Source organism: Lepisosteus oculatus, chromosome 7, assembly GCF_040954835.1.
Source record: "Lepisosteus oculatus isolate fLepOcu1 chromosome 7, fLepOcu1.hap2, whole genome shotgun sequence".
Lineage (NCBI taxonomy): Eukaryota > Metazoa > Chordata > Actinopteri > Semionotiformes > Lepisosteidae > Lepisosteus > Lepisosteus oculatus.
This window is the reverse complement of record NC_090702.1, coordinates 21121489-21141708: the sequence shown is the minus strand read 5'-3', so window position 1 is coordinate 21141708 and position 20220 is coordinate 21121489. Positions and strand designations below refer to the sequence as shown.

The following is a 20220-nucleotide window of genomic DNA, read 5'->3' as shown; positions in this document are numbered from 1 at the left end:
GAGATTGCCCCAGTCATCCAGTTGCATTTTCAGTTTAATAAAGGCAATCTAATCTTTACAGTATTATTAATGCACTGCAAAAAAACGTTTTCCTATTTATCCACCAAATCCAATTAATTCAGTGAAACGGTTGCACAGACCATAAGAAAATCAGAAAATCAGAAAATTGTAATCCCTTTCCTTCCAGTAGGAGAAATTCATCAATGAATGTAAACATATTTGTGAAAAATATATTTATAAAATATTTTTTAAAGTTTTTTCTAAAATGGTCCTCTGGATGATACTGTGTATTTAGAGATGACACTGGAATCCTCTGCTGTAAACTTCATGAATCAGCACTGAAAATTTCATGTGTGAAGTATCACAAATGTGTCCAAGTTTGACAACTTCATAACTCACCTTTTACTTTTCCTGAACCTCTTTGCTCCAAGGCACTGCATATGTTAGATGTTTCTCATTTACAAGCTTCTATGGTTTAGGAAAGCAAATTAGCTGCTCTATTAATATTGTCCATGTCTTTATTCAACTATAACGCCAGCTCCACTATGACATGTGGAAAATTAAGGGAACGTTAGTACACAGTGCTATTGTATTTCCAGCCTGAGCTCTATTTTTACCATTTCCTTTTTATACAAATATAATTCTGTGAGCACAACTTATCTGTACTCGAGCTCTGGCACAAGGAAATACTAAGAATAAAATGGCACGGTGGAAAGTACAACAATTAACTAAACACAAGCTCTGATATTTAGAGCCGTTTTCTGGAGAAGAAAAATTGCACACAATTCCCTAAAAGAGCAGGCTACCTTCTAAACTCTTAATGTATAAGACATGAAAGAGAGAACACCAACATGAAAAATGCTGGTTAGTTTGTTAATATTTTTATCAGCAGTTAACATTTATTATTCAAAATAATTTCTCCTTGGCTTATATAAACTCCAAAAAAGGAGATAATATCAAATGCATGAAATAATTAACAACACCAGTAAGGCAGCAGAAATAAGCCAGACTAGCAGCAGGTCTAAGAAATAGACAGCAAAATATTATTGTGGACTAACTTGTGGACTGGGAATCTCAAGTGAAGGTCCTGGACACTCAGGAAAAAAGAACACATTTTATGATTAGCACTCAATCACACTATTCAGAGGAAACAAGCCCAGAGTGGACCAAAGAGGACCATTTTTCCTTTACTGAAGTGTAAATATGTTTTCATTTAAGGATTCCCTACAGAAAAATGAAGCCAAAGTATCCATGGCACTTAACAACAGCAACCCTGTGAATCAGCTAGATTCAACCTTGTGTATTTACAATAGCTGTTTGCAAGCTCACTTGAGTCAATGAAATTTAATTAGATGCCATCTGCAACCCAAAGCTCTGGGGATGGTCAATACTACACTCTAACCTAATGTGGTTTTTCTTATCAGGAAATGTGCTTTAGCAAGCTAAGAGAGAGAAGTCTGAAGGCCTAATGAGCTGGAGGGTATTTGCTGATGGAGTACTTTTAAGAAGATTAATCCTTCATTGCTTGTTTGGTCTTTTGCTTATTTTTTAAGCAAAAACCCCTGCAAGATTTACAGATAACCTGTGTCCTATTACAGCTATCTTGTACAATCTCTTGTTATGGATGGAAACTACATAGATCTGACAAGATGTATTGATATCAATAAAACAATTAATAATCACACATACTTTAGCATAAACGTATAAGCATAAAAGGCAGTACTCTTTATTTTGCTCATTCTTTGTTCATAGAAAATTAAGAGGTGCATGAGGTTCTGAATACAGCTGTTAGTCCAGAGATTGCAGCAGGATAAATATGCAGCTCAATTCTAGGATCAGGAGGACGAGATCCCAAACAGGCTAGATTGGCCTAATGGTCTCCTCTTATTTTTATGTTCTTGTTGCAATGAATATTACATTTTGTGAAGGGGAATTTTGTGACCATGGAGGACACAAAAAGAGGTTCTTCCCACAGGTCAAAACTGTGAGCATGTAAACTTTAGGTCAAGACCACAATTTTATTATCTTGTTCTTTTTTAATGTTCATTGTATCGAAAACATACAAAAGAGAGGAAACCATTAGACCTATCTAGCCCGATCTCATCCAGCTTTTTCTTGAAAGAATTCAGGGTATCAACTTCAACTGTGGCTGTGTAGGGTGTTTCATATTCCCACAACCCTCTGGGTAAAGAAGTGCATTCTGTTCACAGTTTGAAATGCACCTCCATATATTTTCTCCTTGGGTTCTCTGGTTCATGTTTCACTGTTCATTCTGAAGAAATCCGTCGGGTTAACTTTGTTAATACCATTGGGAATTCCGAATATGTGTTCAGGTCCCCCCTTGTAGTCTTCTCTGTCCGAGACTAAAAGGATTCAGTTGTTTGCAGCAGACTTAAAAAACAGGGCACACAAACCCTTACATCCAGGCAATGTCAAAAGACACACAGAATATGGCAGGCAGCAGCCTCTGTGTCAATAAGGAACACAAAGAGCGAAGAGGTGAAGGGACTCTCACAATACAAGGTGCAGAGAGTCCCAGTATATATAGAGAAACACAAAGTTACAAGAAGGTGCTTTGGAAGGCAGTACTGGGGAACTGTTGTGAAGCCCACCGACACCGACACTATTATTCCCACCCCCCTTCTTCTCTCCTTAAAATCTGAAAGATGCAGGACAAATAACATGGAAAATATTATAATGATAGAAAGAAAGGAGAGAAATGTATGTGTTCTTCAAAACCAGGGGAGCAACTGAATCTGTAAATAAAGCAAAAAATACAAAACACAAGAGAAGGAATGAGACCAGTGCAGCTTCTAACTGAAACACAATAAAATGCCATAAGCAAGGGGAAAGGACTCTTAATAGCACTGTAGCAAAAACAAGAGATACAGGCAGAATGGTACACCGACCCACGTCAAACAACGGAGTATAGTGAAAAATACATGAGGCATGGAACAGAGCCCAACACAACACTGAAAAAGGCAGCTCTAAAAAGAACTCCTGGTTCCAGGTGAGGGGTAAGAGCCATAAACTCTTAACAACAGGTGAGAAAGATAACAGATAAATAAACTCACTAACCTACCCTCTGTGTGGAAACAAAAGAAAAAGGATGGGGTGCCCTAAGGCATATTACTCACGGGAAGGGAAGCAGAGAGAGCATCATGCTCCTGACTGGCCTATGAGTGATGTTAAAATCTCAGTCCTCTGCTGCTCCTACAGATATTTCACTGGTTAGTGGCAGCTCTTTGAAATTAAGCTGAAGCATCAATAACACTGGACAGACCCCTTTTATATCAAGGATGAAACTGCCACTGATACCCTTTGGTGTGGTTTTCCTTCTAATCGGACTAGATGACTGGTGAGTGAGCCCTCTGCCTTGTGTGTGGTGAATCGCTAGAAGGGTGGGAGATCTCCACATCAAATCACTCTGATACCCAGTCTGCACTGTTTCAGATATCTATCGTCTAAGATGTCTCCCAATGTAAACTATTTATCAGAAATATGTAAATGGTACATCCAAACCACAGCATTCCTCTCCCAAAGCTGGCTGTATACCATCCAAAAAATCCTAACTGTGCAGCTATCTGAAACAACTGATCACAATTCTTCTAAACATATGGTGTACTGTTGATCTTAACTCCTGGACAGTATTATGGCTTCAGTATTACTTAACACAGAAAGTAAGTACAATTTGACAGATTTATTTCACAAGCTTTTCCAGTCTCTTCCAGCATATAACTGGATTATTTGCTGGGCCCTACTTATTTCTTCACCAACGTTAACGGTATATATCAGGCAATAGGCAACTTACACCTCCATCTCTACAAGAGGATATCATTTTATACTAAAGTGCACACATTTCATTATCTGTAATGTGCAATCTGCAGCTTATTTTTGAAAAAATGTAGGCTGTGAGGTGTGCTGTCTGCTACTGGTAAAAATAAAATGTGTGGTACTCAATAAGAATAATTAAAACTGCTCCATTTGTCATGATCAACAGTTTTGTACTTAAAGACAGAATTCTAGGTCAAGTAATGTTTTATTGATAGGCCTATCAGCACCTGGTTGAATTATGCTTTAATTTTTGAAACCCAAAAATAAAGAACAAGCTAAAGCTAAGTTTAGGTTTAACTTCCTTTAATACAATAATTCCTGATTTAACATTAGTCTAAGTACAGTAGATATTTCTTCAAAAGTTTGTGCTTTTTGCCTTATCTTAGACAACAGAGATATTGTTAAGAGAAAGTCCTCAAAAGCTACAGTGCCTTGCGAAAGTATTCGGCCCCCTTGAACTTTTCAACCTTTTGCCACATTTCAGGCTTCAAACATAAAGATATAAATTTTTTATTTTATGTGAAGAATCACCAACAAGTGGGACACAATTGTGAAGTGGAACGAAATCTATTGGATTTTTGAAACTTTTTTAACTAATAAAAAAATGAAAAGTGGGGCGTGCAAAATTATTCGGCCCCCTTGCGTTAATACTTTGTAGAGCCACCTTTTGCTGCGATTACAGCTGCAAGTCGCTTGGGGTATGTCTCTATCAGTTTTGCACATCGAGAGACTGAAATTCTTGCCCATTCTTCCTTGCAAAACAGCTCGAGCTCAGTGAGGTTGGATGGAGAGCGTTAATGAACAGCAGTTTTCAGCTCTTTCCACAGATTCTCGATTGGATTCAGGTCTGGACTTTGACTTGGCCATTCAAACACCTGGATACGTTTATTTGTGAACCATTCCTTTGTAGATTTTGCTGTATGTTTGGGATCATTGTCTTGTTGGAAGATAAATCTCCATCCCAGTTTCAGGTCTTTTGCAGACTCCAAAAGGTTTTCATCCAGAATGGTCCTGTATTTGGCTGCATCCATCTTCCCCTCAATTTTAACCATCTTCCCTGTCCCTGCTGAAGAAAAGCAGGCCCAAACCATGATGCTGCCACCACCATGTTTGACAGTGGGGATGGTGTGTTGAGGGTGATGAGCTGTGTTGCTTTTACGCCAAACATATCGTTTTGCATTGTGGCCAAAAAGTTCGATTTTGGTTTCATCTGACCAGAGCACCTTCTTCCACATGTTTGGGGTGTCTCCCAGGTGGCTTGTGGCAAACTTTAGACGAGACTTTTTATGGATATCTTTGAGAAATGGCTTTCTTCTTGCCACTCTTCCATAAAGGCCAGATTTGTGCAGTGTAAGACTGATTGTTGTCCTATGGACAGACTCTCCCACCTCAGCTGTAGTTCTCTGCAGTTCATCCAGAGTGATCATGGGCCTCTTGGCTGCATCTCTGATCAGTCTTCTCCTTGTCTGAGCTGAAAGTTTAGAGGGACGGCCAGGTCTTGGTAGATTTGCAGTGGTCTGATACTCCTTCCATTTCAAGATGATCGCTTGCACAGTGCTCCTTGGGATGTTTGAAGCTTGGGAAATCTTTTTGTATCCAAATCCGGCTTTAAACTTCTCCACTACAGTATTACGGACCTGCCTGGTGTGTTCCTTGGTAAAAGTTCAAGGGGGCCGAATACTTTCGCAAGGCACTGTACGTTTGGGAAACTTTTGATGTCTTCTGTTCTACCTATAACTGGCAGAATGTCCAAGTTATTTACGATAACAGATGCTCCCTAGCACACTTATCTTCATAGTGATCTTAAGTCTTAGACTGATTGGCATGTCTGTATACTACATAAATGCTTCACTAGTTTAATTTAATTTACAAATATTTAATTAGGAAAATACCATCCTATCTTCATAACTTATTGCAATTCTCAGTGCCTTCAGACATCGAGTACATTTTAAATAGTAGGAAGAGCAACTATAAAACTTAGGCATCTGTTATCTCAGGTATTTTGCTGACAATGACTCGAACATTCGGCAGTGAGCTAAAACTATCCAACTTTATACTGGAGCATTGTGGTTATATGATTAAGTTTTATGCCTGGCTGTTATATTTATTTTCCTTATGTTTTTCTTTAATTGCTTTATTTTCTGTGCAATAATAGTGTAATGGCGCAAGCCTATTGGAAACATCATTATCCTATCTAAGATTGTGTTCTAACTAAGGTGTTTTTACTTATTACTACTGTAAACACTCGGATAAAACTAACAATAAAAAAACTGTGAGCTTTTTCAAAGACATCTGAACTTTAGAACAAACTGTAATACTGTATGAAACAGGAAGAGATCTTTATGATTGACTTTAATAGCAGAGTTGGAAAGAGTAAACTATAATAATAATAATTGCTTATACTTATATAGCTCTTTCTGGACACTCCACTCAAAGCGCTTTACAGGTAATGGGGACTCCCTTCCACCACCACCAATGTGCAGCATCCACCTGGATGATGCAACAGCAGCCATAGTGCGCCAGAACACTCACCACACATCAGCTATCAGTGGGGAGGAGAACAGAGTAATGAAGACAGTTCATAGATGGGGATTATTAGGAGGCCACGATTGGTAAGGGCCTATGGGAAATTTGGCCAGGATTCCAGGGTAACACCCCTACTCTTTTCAAGAAATGCCCTGGGATTTTAATGACCACAGAGAGTCAGGACCTCGGTTTTTATATCTCATCTGAAGGATAGCACCTGCTTGCAGTATAGTGTCCCCGTCACTATAATGGGGCATTAGGACCCACATGGACGCAAGGGTGAGTGCCCACTGCTAGCCCCACTAACACCTCTTCCAGCAGCAACCTTAGTTTTTCCCAGGAGGTCTCCCATCCAGGTACTGACCAGGCTCAGACCTGCTTAGCTTCAGTGGGCTGCCAGTGGTGAGGTGCAGAGTGATATACTGTACCTGCTGGCTAAACTATAGTAAATAGTTATATTAAACTAACTACAATTTATGCAATTTATAGTCCCTGAATCCAAGTAGCTGCTGTCCGAAAGCTCTAGCAGTCAAGCAGTTAAGCATCTCTCTCTTTAAATCTGGATGCTAAAAACTGAACTTCCACACTGAGACAATCAGTAAGTCTCAGGCACAAGTAAACATTTCAGTTCCTGTTTTGCTTTGAAGTTCCTAAGAACTACAAATGTTGAGACTAGCTGGTTGTTTATTGACCATAGTTTCTTGGGACACCTCAACAGGCAGTTCCAATAACTGCAACAGTATCATACATGTGCTTTTAAATATGTAGGCCTGTTTAGATCTGACATCAAAGTATATTGGAGGAACATGATATAAAAAAAATCTTTATATTTTCTGCATTGCAAAGTTCTCAGGCTACAATATTCCTTGATACAACTCAGAGTCTAAAAACATTTTGAATAGGTACCAAGTAAAAGAACCCTTCGAGACCACTGCCTGTGATTTGCTTGGTTTCGATACATGAACCTTAGCCGGTAAGTAAAAAAAAATATTTTGCTTTCCAAACTAAATTGGGTGTTCTTATATTTTATGAAAAAACAGATCTCCTCACCGTTTCAGTTTTGTAATGCTTACTCAATATTAAAATATAACATAATTTAAAATAATGTAGAGATGTGCATTTTGCTATGTTACTGCTTACCAATAAAGATGGATTTAGCTCACTAGAGATGCACTTTGGGACACAATTTCTGAATGCAAAGAATTACAGAGCTGAACAGAAAATTCAATACATACAGTACTGTAAGTAATGCTTTCCACACTTTGAAAACTGATTTCCTTCCAAGGAATGAGAAAACATGAACTTGTAAAACATATTGACTTTCTGTGGTTACATAGTAACATCTGAAATTTCAATAATTCTAAATAAGTAATGTAAAAATAAGTGAATGCCAACAGATGCCATATCAAGTGGATATTCCACTGCAGGACTTGAAAAAATTGCAGTTAAAATAGAATTTTGTTAAAATTTACCTTATTTACTGCAAATTTCATGATTGTTGCTGGATTACTAGTATCGCAGTACTATAACTGGATAGCTAGATGTTTGGTAGTTTTATCTTTGCATTCATTAACAAAAAGGAAGAAATTGTGTGTTAATTCATTATTCGACCCTTTGAGACAAACATCAATATTGTTTAATAGGTTAAACACGAGCTTAATCCAATATTTAATTAAACTACATTTACTTCTCTAATAGACGAACAATGAACCATAGGAACACAAAGACGCAGGGCTTTAGTAATGATGTTTACATAACCCTCTCTAAGAATGCATTTGGGTATAATGATCTTATCACCAGTCAGACTCCAGATGTGAGGGCTGTAATAGATCAATTTGATTTTACAAACTTTGCCACTACAAACAAATGGCTTCTGTATTTTCAGAGGCTTCACTGCAACATCTGTGCCACTGAAACTATTCTAATTAAGCAGTGGGATGACCCCACAGCATAACATTCAGAATAGAAAAGTCTCCAGTTTCAATACAGTAGTCAGATTCATTCATCACAACCACCTGTCTTCATCAATGCATCGATAACTAAGAATGCATCACATTATCGATGATAAAACAAACTAAAGAGATTTGCTACACTGTAGCAATTTACACAACATTATAATAGACACAACGCGAGACACAATTACCAGTTTAACCCTTCTGATCCTGGAAATGACATAACAGAACCTTTGGCACATCACACTAATCCTTTTAAAATGACAAATAAAAAATAAAAGGTATAAATATACTGTGATGTAGCAAACAATAAAAAAGATTATATGATATACGATATAGAACTTACCGTGTATATTTATGAGTGAGTAAATATATAAGTATAGCCACTGTATTTTCTGAAGAAAAACAATGAAAATGCATATTTAGACAAACCGCCTTCCATTTACAATTTACCTTTAACATGATCAAACTTCCAGGTGCGTCATATCAAGCATGTTTTAGGACTTAGAATTAGAATAAAAATTAAAAGCCCAATTACAAATTGACCAGTTGGTCTTGAATATTACTCAAATGCCAATAATTGTAAAAGAAATTAATGAAGTTAATTAACTTTTCTGATAAGATTCCTATTATCAGCTGTAATATCACTACATTTCATTACCTACATCAAATCAGATTTCCAGCATTTCAAGAACATTCATCTTCGTTATTAGTTAGTTTAAAGGTTTCTCTCCTATGTAGTGCAAGTTATTAGTATGCTGTAGCTAAAATACTATAAAAGAAACAATATTATATTTCATAGACCATCATTGATTTTTGTGAAAGACACCAAGTCAAGATCACATTAAAAAAAGCTCAGAACATACAACTGGTTAGGGCCAAATGGAAAACCACATTTGACAGGCAAATGAGCCATAAGACTTTGGAAGCCAGCCTCTAGAAGAACAGCTGTGTAGGATTCAAAAAAGCATCGTTGTTAATGTGTTTCCATTGCAGGCAAAAGACCTTTTGCCTTTGATTAGAATGTAAATGCTTTGGAATGGAAAAACTGCCCATTGGAAACAACAAATGTTTAAAGGGGAACTGCAGTCCCAATTTCTCAGACTGGTTATTAAATCTCTGTAACAAAATAAAGTTCATGGACGGTATGGAAAAGTTAAGCCCAATTAAGCACAAAATTGTGAACTTCGTGAAAGTATCATTGTTGTCTCAATGGTCTCACCAAGAGTGAGTTACCACGAACTGTGACATGATGCGGCCCCTTCCTGCTCGCCAGTCACTGTAGTCACTCATGTCATGCAATGTAGAAGTGAATAAGTAGGGGTTGTGCAGCTGACATTTCAGCACAGAAATGTTCCAATGTGATCTGCACGCCAAGTTATCAAGCAAAACCGTCTCGAAGTCTAAATCAATAGTTCTGTTGGATTAAAAAGAGATGTATTCACAAGCATGCTGCTTTACAGTGTAATAAGGTTGCTTCACCACACTGGAAGTTTTTTTTACCTCTTTCTGAATTACAGAATATGGTGCTGTGCATACCTGAAACAGTTGTCTATTTTGTGATGTAAATTGGAGGTTTAACAAGTTACAGTGTACATTTTATTTTTATTGTGGTTTGAAATGCACTGGTTCTTTCTAAACCCAAAAGATAAAAATAGCCTCGCAGTTCATCTTTAACAACTAAAGTTACTCCTCGAAGTATTCATTTCTGTTTGTAAACTGTTCAGAATAAATGGCCTGCTTATTATAGCCATTAATACATTCTGATCTGCCCAAAAAAAATCATATGATCTCTGGGCACCTCAGCTCTTCTTCACTGCCAGTTGGAGAAGTTTCAGCTTTAGTCTGAAGCCATTTGAAACAAGCAGTAAAGCTGAAAAATGTTTCTATTCTTCAGTCAATCCTTCAGAATTGCTCATTTAGACAGAAAGACAATTTAGGTCGTGTAAAGATCAGTTCTCTTAAAAACATTGTTCCAGATTTTTTTTGCCTTTTGAATGTTGCTCCAGAAGAGACAACAAGAGAATTATTTTTTGATCAAGTCAAAGAAATCATTTGAGAAAACTGGCACCAAAACAAAGGTAATAATTAACACAGAGCAACTGAAGGTGTGATAATGGTTCAGTATCTTCTGGAGTATTCAGTCTGTTCAGCCTATTGAATCCTGCGCCATTCTGGAAATTATTGATCTAGTGTTGAACAGCACTGCCCATACGATACAAGAAACTGTGTAAAAGATATATAAACAGCCAGAAAAGACCGTATTAAACTCAGGTGACAGTTTTTCATTATTTTTTAATGAACCAATTCTAAACATTCAAATTAATAGATTTCAGTTATCAAATACTTAAGAGAATAATTTTTCACTTAAAGCAACCCAGGCCTGGGAAAAATCCTGAACAGGACGCAAGCCTATATGAAATCTCTAACAGGATTTTGCACATGAGTCTTGTGGATCTCATATAGGATATTTTCAAGTCTTCTAAAAACACACAATGGTACATGATTCTAAGATTCTTTCAATATTAATACTGTGTAGATAGTATTAATTTCTACATCAAAGATTGGAAAATGCAAGAATCCTATATGACTCTAAGATCCTGAATAATTAGAATCCGGATCAATAACAATTCTAGGATACTGCACAAAGTGTTAATTCTGAGCCATAGAATAATGTACAAATATAATGTGTTTATGAAATCCTTTCATCTTTATGTCCTGTAATCGACAAAATTCTAATGAACATCCTGTACAAGTCATGCACGCTTTCATGAAATATAGTTACAAAGGAATTGGAATATGATACAATCTCACTTAGGTATCATGCTATTACATAAATAATAGTGTACAAAAATATTTTAAGCTCTACAAAATATCCTTTAACCCACTAGTAAGCTTAGTTTTATTCAAACCATGACTGTGTCAGACACCATGGTGATCACTTTTCTTTTTGATAACTGGAAATATCATTTTAGTCACCTAAAGGTACTAAACACCAATATTTTATTAACATGTTATTCTCAGTAATTTGAAGCACTATAAAGAATAATAGTTCCTTATTAATAAATTAGTCTCATAGTTCTATGAGAAGTGTATTGCTTTGTGTCTGTCTTTGTCTTAAGTGGCTCAATCTTACAAATTGTAGCTGTATTGCTGTTGTGCCAAACCCACACCCACAAACTAATAGATAAAATGCCGTACAAAATGCAGTTTTTTTAACCTTTCACAAAAAAGGAATTCCCTAAAGTATTCAAAAACCTGATCCAAGATTGTAAGCATTCAGGATTCCTAATAAGATCCAAGATAAGCATTAGCATGGGTCGTTACAATGCTCGTATCACAAGGTAAAATCCAGCATGAATAGGAATTCCAATTAGTGCTATTTCAAATGCATAAAGTACAAAATACTTAAACTAGAATTAGAATTGGGTTAAAGGCATTTACATGAAAATACTTGCTATGACAAGTCCTACAATAAAGGTACGACTGCCGATAAAATCTTACCATTCCATATTCTTGTCAGCTATCATTGGCGATAGAATAGTACATTATGTTGTGGAAATTAAAGCAGGCTCACCTATTAATAATGCATCGAGCAGAGAATGACAGAACAAGTGCCCTGACATTACAGTCAATACCGTTGACATTTATATCAAATGAAGCAGTATTGAATGCAGGAGTACACTATGTGCATCACAGGCAATGAAATTAAGCTTATTGAAATTACTATAAGTTAAGAAACACATTCCCTTACAAGTAACTCCATAATAGAATAACAGCAAGAGCCCTGCATCTTATTTTATCTGAAGTAAACAGAGATACATAACACAAACTTCTATGTAAGCTAGAATTCCTTAAACATCTATACAGTAAATGGCAAAAGAGGCTCAGTCCATGAATATAAAACTGAAATAAATAAGACTTAAAAATAGGTTACAGGGACACAAATGAAACCCACTGTCCAGCACTTTTCTGCAGGATCTAATTTAAAATGAATCCGTCACTAGATACAGTATATCTATTCCGTAACCTTATTTTGAGTTATATATGCATAGACAGACCAGTTCAAATATTATGAACAATATATTGTTTTTCCAGATGCTTCAGTATAATTTGTATGAGCCTGTAGTGTCATGCCATTTGCCAAACCACTTTATACCATACGGTGTCACGGGAAGCCGGAGCCTACAGTACCTGGCAAGCAACGAGCGCACCCTGGATGGGACGCCAGTCCATCGCAGGGCAGGTGCAAGCCAGTCAGTCATACATGGGGACAATTTGGAGGCCATGGTAAAGTCCGAGGGGGGAAATTTGGCGTGGACACTGGGATAACTCTCTACTCTTACCAAGAAATGCTCGGGGATCTTTAATGACCACCGAGAGTCAGGACCTCATCCGAAAGTATAAGTCCTTAAACAAACCAAAATGGTATGATGTGGGATTCTGGTCTCACTGTAACAGTTTTTGAGGCAAGAGAAAAGACCGTAATATTTGATTAATTTGTGTTTTGTTGCTTCTATATTAGTCATGCTGGAATGATTAGATATAAGGGAGTTAAAAATCATTACATTCTCATTTGCAACAGAAATTCCACATCGTTAATTTTATGATGACACCATATCACTACACCCATCCATTTCCTAACCACTCCATGCAATTCAGTTGACGCGGGGGAGCCAGAGCCTATCCTGGCAAACAACAGGCACAAGGTGAGATACACTCTGGATCACAGGGCGGACACAGACACGCACACTCACACCAGGGCCATTCTTCCGGCCAATTAACCTCCTGTACCAGTATGTCTTTGGACTATGGGGAGGAAACAGGAGCAGCCAGAGAAAACCCACGTTAAGCACGGGAGGAACATAAAAACTCCAGTCAGATAGGACCCCAGGTCAGAGCTCCTGGTTAGCAACATTAACCACTGTGCCACCCTCATACATGTATTTACATTCACTTTCAAATTCCTGTGGTAACTTGAGCTCTTGAAAGTGAATTGTTTGACAGGATTAAGGAACACGATTAAACTCGAAATTACGGCTGTCAAGTGGCTGTTGCAGATGTAGATTTCTCTACACAGACTTCTGTTAAGCCACTTCAAGAGAGTCATCAATGTATAACAACGGCCTGCGACTGCAAGAGCTTTGGCAATCAAGGCCAAAGTCCCAGTTCTGTTAGAAATGATACATGGCAATGTAGGCGTATGCCTAAACTTTCACAAAATGCTTTTGTATTAAAGGTCGAAAATGGAGATGTTTGAGAAGTAGGTTTAACCCTTATTTGTGTTTCCTTACAAACTCATACAACCTGTACAGCAAACACTTACTTCAGCTTCCACTCAACAACCCATACCATCCTGCCCAATAAAAAGACAGAATTTACCTTCTAAAAGACGAAGATACGTGCAAGGACATCTATATGACACTATTAGTCACACCAAATTACCGTACCATGCACAAGTCTCAGCAACTGGAAAACTTTCTACATTCCATTAAGCTTTCCTAAATCATTACACAAAGATCTTGACATTCGTGTTTAAGCACTTTTTCTTACAATGGGAGCCTGTGTCACTGATACCAACCTTACTTAAAATATCAAGTGACAAGACTGATCTTACACAGTTTCATTATTCATTAATGCACTTGTTTGTTTGTATGTTTGTTTTTTAATTCCTGAAATTCAGAACTGATTTAGTGCACCAGCTTTAATTACCTCATGATGCCTACTGATTTTATGCAGTCATCTTAATATACTTTCACATAGCAGCTAAATTTATAATCACGCCAATACATCTGCTGTGGAACTGTTTATCACAAAATCTTAACCAAGAATGCCTGATCAATCAATGAAGGATAGTATTTGACCCTGCTGTCATTTACCACTAATTATAAGGGGGTCTGCACAGCAGCACTGGATGAGATTTTCTGAGGCAGTAGCTGCTTACTGATGTAGGCCCGGGGAAAATGTTATCAATTGTGCTCACGCAGACAGACCAGGAATGGTACCACTGAAGTGTTCAATGACACAGTTTTAAAGCCTGTCAGATCATAGAAACAAATCAGAATCAGTTTAGCCTGGCTTAGTGATAGAGTGGAGGGTCCCACAGGAACATCAAGTTACTGATATAGGCTCTGTTGGTAGACTAGTAGGTGGTACTCTTTCATCTGGGAGAGCAATTCTGAAACTTGGACCTAGAGCACTGACAGCAGGCCTTCACAGAGAAGCAGCTCTTCAGCAGAGATGCTAAACTAAAATTCTGTGGGACACAAACCCAGGGACAGTTGTCTCTTTACCAGGATCACAGCAACCATCAACATGGATTTATAAAAGACGATTGTGATCAAGGTGCACTGTACCAGTGGTGGAGATATTGTGTTATGTAGCATACTGGACCAAAATGCTTACCACATCCCTTCACTTCTGAGGTGGGCGCATTTCAGATAGCAGTTATTGGTGCACACTAAATTGGAGGTTTATCATAAAACAACTTCAGACAGGCAGTTTGAACATGGCATTTAATATCTTCTAATAATATCTTTTTGCTTGGAGGATTCTGTTGCTTAGGACTATTGTACAATGGATTTGAAAAGATTATTGATAATATCACCAACAGTGATAGTTTCTTTTTACTTTTGTCTTGTGGACTGCAGATGGTCCTCGGAATGTGTTGTTTCATTTTTCGCTGTTTTGCACGTACATATCTCATTTACCGATCTCTTTCGAATTTGGAGGTATTTTTTGGTGAAAGGTGAAGGGCAGGGATCGACAAAAAACAATGTGGGTGCTCATCACACCGTTTTGGTGGAAGTGACATGATACGACAAGATGAATGTTTGAAGTGCATGCATAAAGCCGTTTCAACACTGTTTTGTGTATTTTACTGTACTTACAAATGCTTTGGTTTTCCTGGACGCCAATTGGTGCTGTACACGTACAATTACAGCCTTATGCAGCTGTTTCTTATAACACAGAAATCCCTGATGGTCATCACAATGGTGACTTAAATAGCTTGGCAAAATATATTCCTCCTTTGTTACACTGATTTTTATGGGAAAAAAAAGCAGCAGAGTGGTGAAGTGGTTAGAACTGCTGCCTCACTGTGCCGTAGCTCCTGGATTCAATTCCAGGCCCGAAGTCACGCTATCTGTGTGGCGTTTTTACTTTCTCCCCGTGATCACAAATTCAATAGCAAATTCGATAAGCCCCTCAACATCTGCCACATCAACCTCGGGCTCCAGCTCCTGAGCATGTTCAACCATTTGTTTGGGCCACTTCCTCAAAGGCAGCGTCTTTATAAAAACCTTGGAAGCCGCGCACCAGCGGCAGGCAATGCTTCTTCCACATGCTGTTCGCACAGCCTATGGAAACCTCCACCCAGGCTGTAGCAATATTTTTCTTTGCCTTGATAAATATCGATTCCCTTCCAGAAGTCCCGTAAGGCTCTTTCTCGATCATATCAATGGTTGAGATAGCCATACCAGCGTCCCGTGTCACTGAACGAAGAGATCGACTTCCATCAAAGCACTTGTGCGGATTTTGCGCTCAAGCTCAACCACAACCACAAGCCACTTCTTGTGGTTTGAGGAATAATCACCTGGGTGCTTCTCCGGCATAAAAGCGATACAGGTTATTCACAATTTCAGGGAGAAATTCAGGGAGCAAGAGATGATACCACATACGTGCAGAAAAAACACAACCCGATACTGACTATAAAATGGCACCCTGGTGGATTCTGGTGATGACTGCAACTCAATTCTTATGTAACCAGGGGAGTAGGTGTATAGAACTTATTAAATATATTTTTGTAAAGGGAAAATCTTTGGTCTCCCTAGACAGCATTCTGTGCTCATAATCTAATCATTTTAATCTCCTTAGATGGCTTTTTTCTTGTTCTTATAAAGCATTCTGTTCTCCCTGCCTGCATAGTGCTTTTTTGTCCTTGCATTGAAGGTTGTTAATTCTCATAAATGTTTCTGTTGTCCATGTACAGTAGTCTTCTTCTCCATATACAACATGTTGGGCTTTATATAAATCATTCTGTTCTTCATATGCAGCATTTCGTTATCTACAGTATATACAGCACTTTGTACTCCATTCCAGAAGCCTCTATTGAAGTATTACCTTTCTTCACTGGTTAAATGAAAAAGCTTTTGTCATTTCACTTCTTTTGAGGACAGACATTTGCTTACTGCAGTAATGTCTTTCTCAGAGTCCTGGTGGCCTGTTGAAAAGTGTTTGACTTTCCAAAACGTAACAAGGTCCTCAGAGAACTAAATGTGTTTTCCCACCATTACCAATGCATCCCACAATGCCACAGCACGTCACATGTAATGTTCTTAGAGAACTGTTTTTAAAAACAAAATAAAAATATTGTAGAGCAGGGGGTCAGAATACATACATCATTTCTGGACAGGAATTGTTTAGGGAAAGCACTAATTAGGTACAATTTGTTCAAAGGTTAATTTGAGCTACAAGTCACACTCTGTCAACTATCAGCTGGATAATTTGTATTAGCCTGAAAGAATAAGGATGTTTTTTTTCCATCAAAACCGTTTTTAATCAAAAAGGTGATTGAATCAACAGTTAATTCCTGCAAGCCGCAAACCATCCACTCTATTTTTAAGCATAATTACCAAGTTGAATGGGTTCGTAGGTGATCTGAAAGACACGATGTCATTATTTTGCAGATCTCAAAATAGGTCAAAGCACATGATGCAGGATAAAAACATACAGATTTGTACTTCTTAAATGTTCTCACTGTTCTAACACTTTATTCACTGATCTCTTTCGAAGTGTTAGTAGAAACGACAGAATATGCAGTGTCATATTGTATTATGCTATGTGCATAGTAGTAAATTATATAGTAGTGTTATAGAATACGAAATAAAGGAGAAATCTATTCAAGAGTAAACGTGTACTCTTTCAAGCAGTAGTCAAAGTGACCAAAAAACGTGAATTCCACAAAATAAGTATTTTTTAATAAACACATGAGATGGCTGGACATATAATGGTGTAATATCTATAATACAAGTAATAGCTTGGGCTTCCTCTTACATGTATTTGCAAAAACACTCAGGAGAAAATGTAATAAAAGAAATCTTGTAAAAGAACGAAATGTGCTTTAACTTAAATAACAACGTCCTGTAGGTTGAATAGTAAGTAACTAAAGCAGACACTACACTTCCGAAACTGTTAAGTGAATGAGTGTCTTGTTACAGAGTTCTTGTCTTTAAAGAGAAAGTTGAAACGTGATATTTACTTAGCAATTAATGCTTGTCGTTGTGCTTTCGCGGTACATAACATTTTGTTTGGACACACTTTTCAGATATTCAAAACATTCTGTCAAGAGATATCTTCTGGTTACGTGCATACCAGCAAAATATTTTCATGTTACGTAAATAAAAACACTACCCTCAAATTAGAATCAGTATCAGGTAAACATGACTCGCGTAGTCCCTGTATATAGAGGATGTTTGCATCACATGCTTAAAAATGGAGAACGTAGAAGCATATTGCAGAAATCCAGAAAGTAAGGGCACAGTCTCTTCTGTTTTGAAAAATGTAACATTACATTTTGACAAAGATCGACAATATAATATGGAAGAGTGCCCGATCAAATCGAAACAAGACATTCACCTCCCAGTTCATGCTCTGCATACGACTACGTAAGAGATAACCAACTATTCAATAAGTCATCTTGTCGTGGAGCATACGGTTATCGTTATTATAGGCCCACATCGGTGTATCCCTAAAACCCGTGTAAAACAAGTACATTGAGGTTACGATATTTACTCTTTAATTACAAAGATTCGTCGCAATAAAAAATGAAGTTTTCAAGTTCCATAAGACGAATTGATTACGCACAACCAGATTAGGGTCGCTGTTTTGTGGACAAAACCACCATCCGAATGGCATGGTTAATTCTTTTAAGAAAAATGCGGTCAGCCAGCACCCCTGAAATGCTCTTGGATCTGCTGGGTGTCTTTACGCCATCCCTTTTTGATAGGGATTTCACTCAAGTAACAACATGCAGTTCATTCTACAACTAATGATTCAATCTTTATTATATACTTTTTCGTGATCTCTAAAATAAAACAGGTACAACTACTATAGTGATATATTCTACTACAAGCAACATAGTGTACCAGTCGGTTGCACGCAATACAAGTTGAAACTCGGGACATTTAATTTTTTTACCTCCCTTTTACCTTTTTTTAAACGCGAGAAAACACACTTCTAAAACCAAGAAGGTACGTGACTAGTTTGTAACTGCATATGTAAAACCTGCTTGGGGTGCTGAACATTTAGTCCAGTCAATTCTTTATTTACCATGATAAAAGTAATCGAGCACCTCCATTGAAATTTGTCTCGCTTTGAAAACCGATTAAAAATATCAGCTGTCTCTAGTTCAGAATGACTTGTAATGCCTCCCCCCAAAAAAGGCTTTGCCTTTGTGGTATATTTATACAGATGGGAAACATCCAAGCGTTTTAAGTTTTTTTTTAAATAAGCTCATAAAAACACTTGTACAGTATTTGCATTTATTAAGTGCAAACACGCGCAGAGAAGTTAAATGAGATTCTTATAACTTGTTACCTGACAGCACACTTCGTAATCCACACTGTGGCCACACTCACAGTATTAACGAAATTAAAAATGACCTTACCTTGCATATGCTACAAAATCTTGAAAGGATCCTTATGCGACGTTTATTAACGGCCTTATGCAACTGTCCGATGCTAGAATTTGTTTCTTGAAGAGAAATTAGTCAAATGGTCATGGCAGTAACTTCATTAGTACGCGATGAATAAACCTGTTAAGCAAGGACGTATAGGTGGTCACAGGCAAAACTCTGACAATTTAACTATAGGTATCTTCCCATTTGTTGCGGCTATTTTTTATCTGTCAACGTGAAACTGTCCTATTCTTGGACGACTTCAGGTCCGCAATTGTAGCCTCTTCCTTCCTGCCAACTAGAGCTCCGTGAATCGAAGATCGATTAGACATTCTGACTTGGCCTGCTGAAGATCAGCGCTCAATTCCTTTAGTCTGGAGATGTTTATATCCTTTATTTCCAGTATATCAGGATAAAACGTAATAAAATGAATGCTATTCCCCACCATTTTTAAACAGCGAAAGCATTAAGAAACCCACAAAGAAATATCACTCTTTCATTACAGAACTGAAATTTTAATTTTCCGTAATGTAGGAGGTCTGAGTTGATCAGTTAGTGTCTTGCGCCCCCTGGTAGCCAAAAATTACATTTACATTTTCAAAATGTATTCCAAGGAAAACTGATTCTTCGACATTCAGAATCTGAATGATAGAATATTGAGAGAAGACCATTAAGTTGAGTTCTGATAAGGTTTTGAAAAATGTGTCCCTTATTTATTTAAACTGAGAGCTTGATCTAGGCCAAACCCTGATTCCACTTATCTGACAGTAGTCTGATTCTCCACTGTAGTATCACATCAATTGGTGAAAGAACAAGCAACATGTACTGATGATAATTTTCCTCTTTATACCACTATATATATATATTATTGTTGTTATGAAGATGAACAATATAATATATATATATATCCTTTGTGTGCTTTCATCACTTAAAAGGTCACCTTCACACTTGTCCAATTTGCAGTTTTTGGCCAACATCAGTGCAACATCAAAGATAGTGAATAGATTGCACTAGTCAAACAATTTAAAAAATCTTGGAGAGAAACAGCATTCTTTATATCCTGTTCTATTTAAGCTCTAATTACCTGAATCTTTTTATGCCTTAGTCAATCAAGGATCTCCAACTGAAGGCATCTACAGTGCCTTGCGAAAGTATTCGGCCCCCTTGAACTTTTCAACCTTTTGCCACATTTCAGGCTTCAAACATAAAGATATAATTTTTTTATTTTATGTG

The 20220-nt window shown here is 37.4% G+C and overlaps 1 protein-coding gene across 3 annotated transcripts in view; it reads right to left on the bottom strand.

The window, feature by feature from the left end:
* osbpl8 (oxysterol binding protein-like 8) overlaps positions 1-19397 on the bottom strand; it is a 120379-nt gene extending 100982 nt beyond the window's left edge. Inside the window, exon 1 of one of the 3 annotated variants that reach the window (XM_015352872.2) lies at positions 18979-19397. The gene's annotated coding sequence lies outside the window, so the exon portion shown is untranslated. Of the gene's footprint in view, positions 1-399; positions 454-18978 lie in introns of those variants that run through there. The other 2 variants (XM_015352875.2, XM_069192269.1) reach the window with 2 other exon arrangements.
* Positions 19398-20220: the final 823 nt, after the last annotated feature.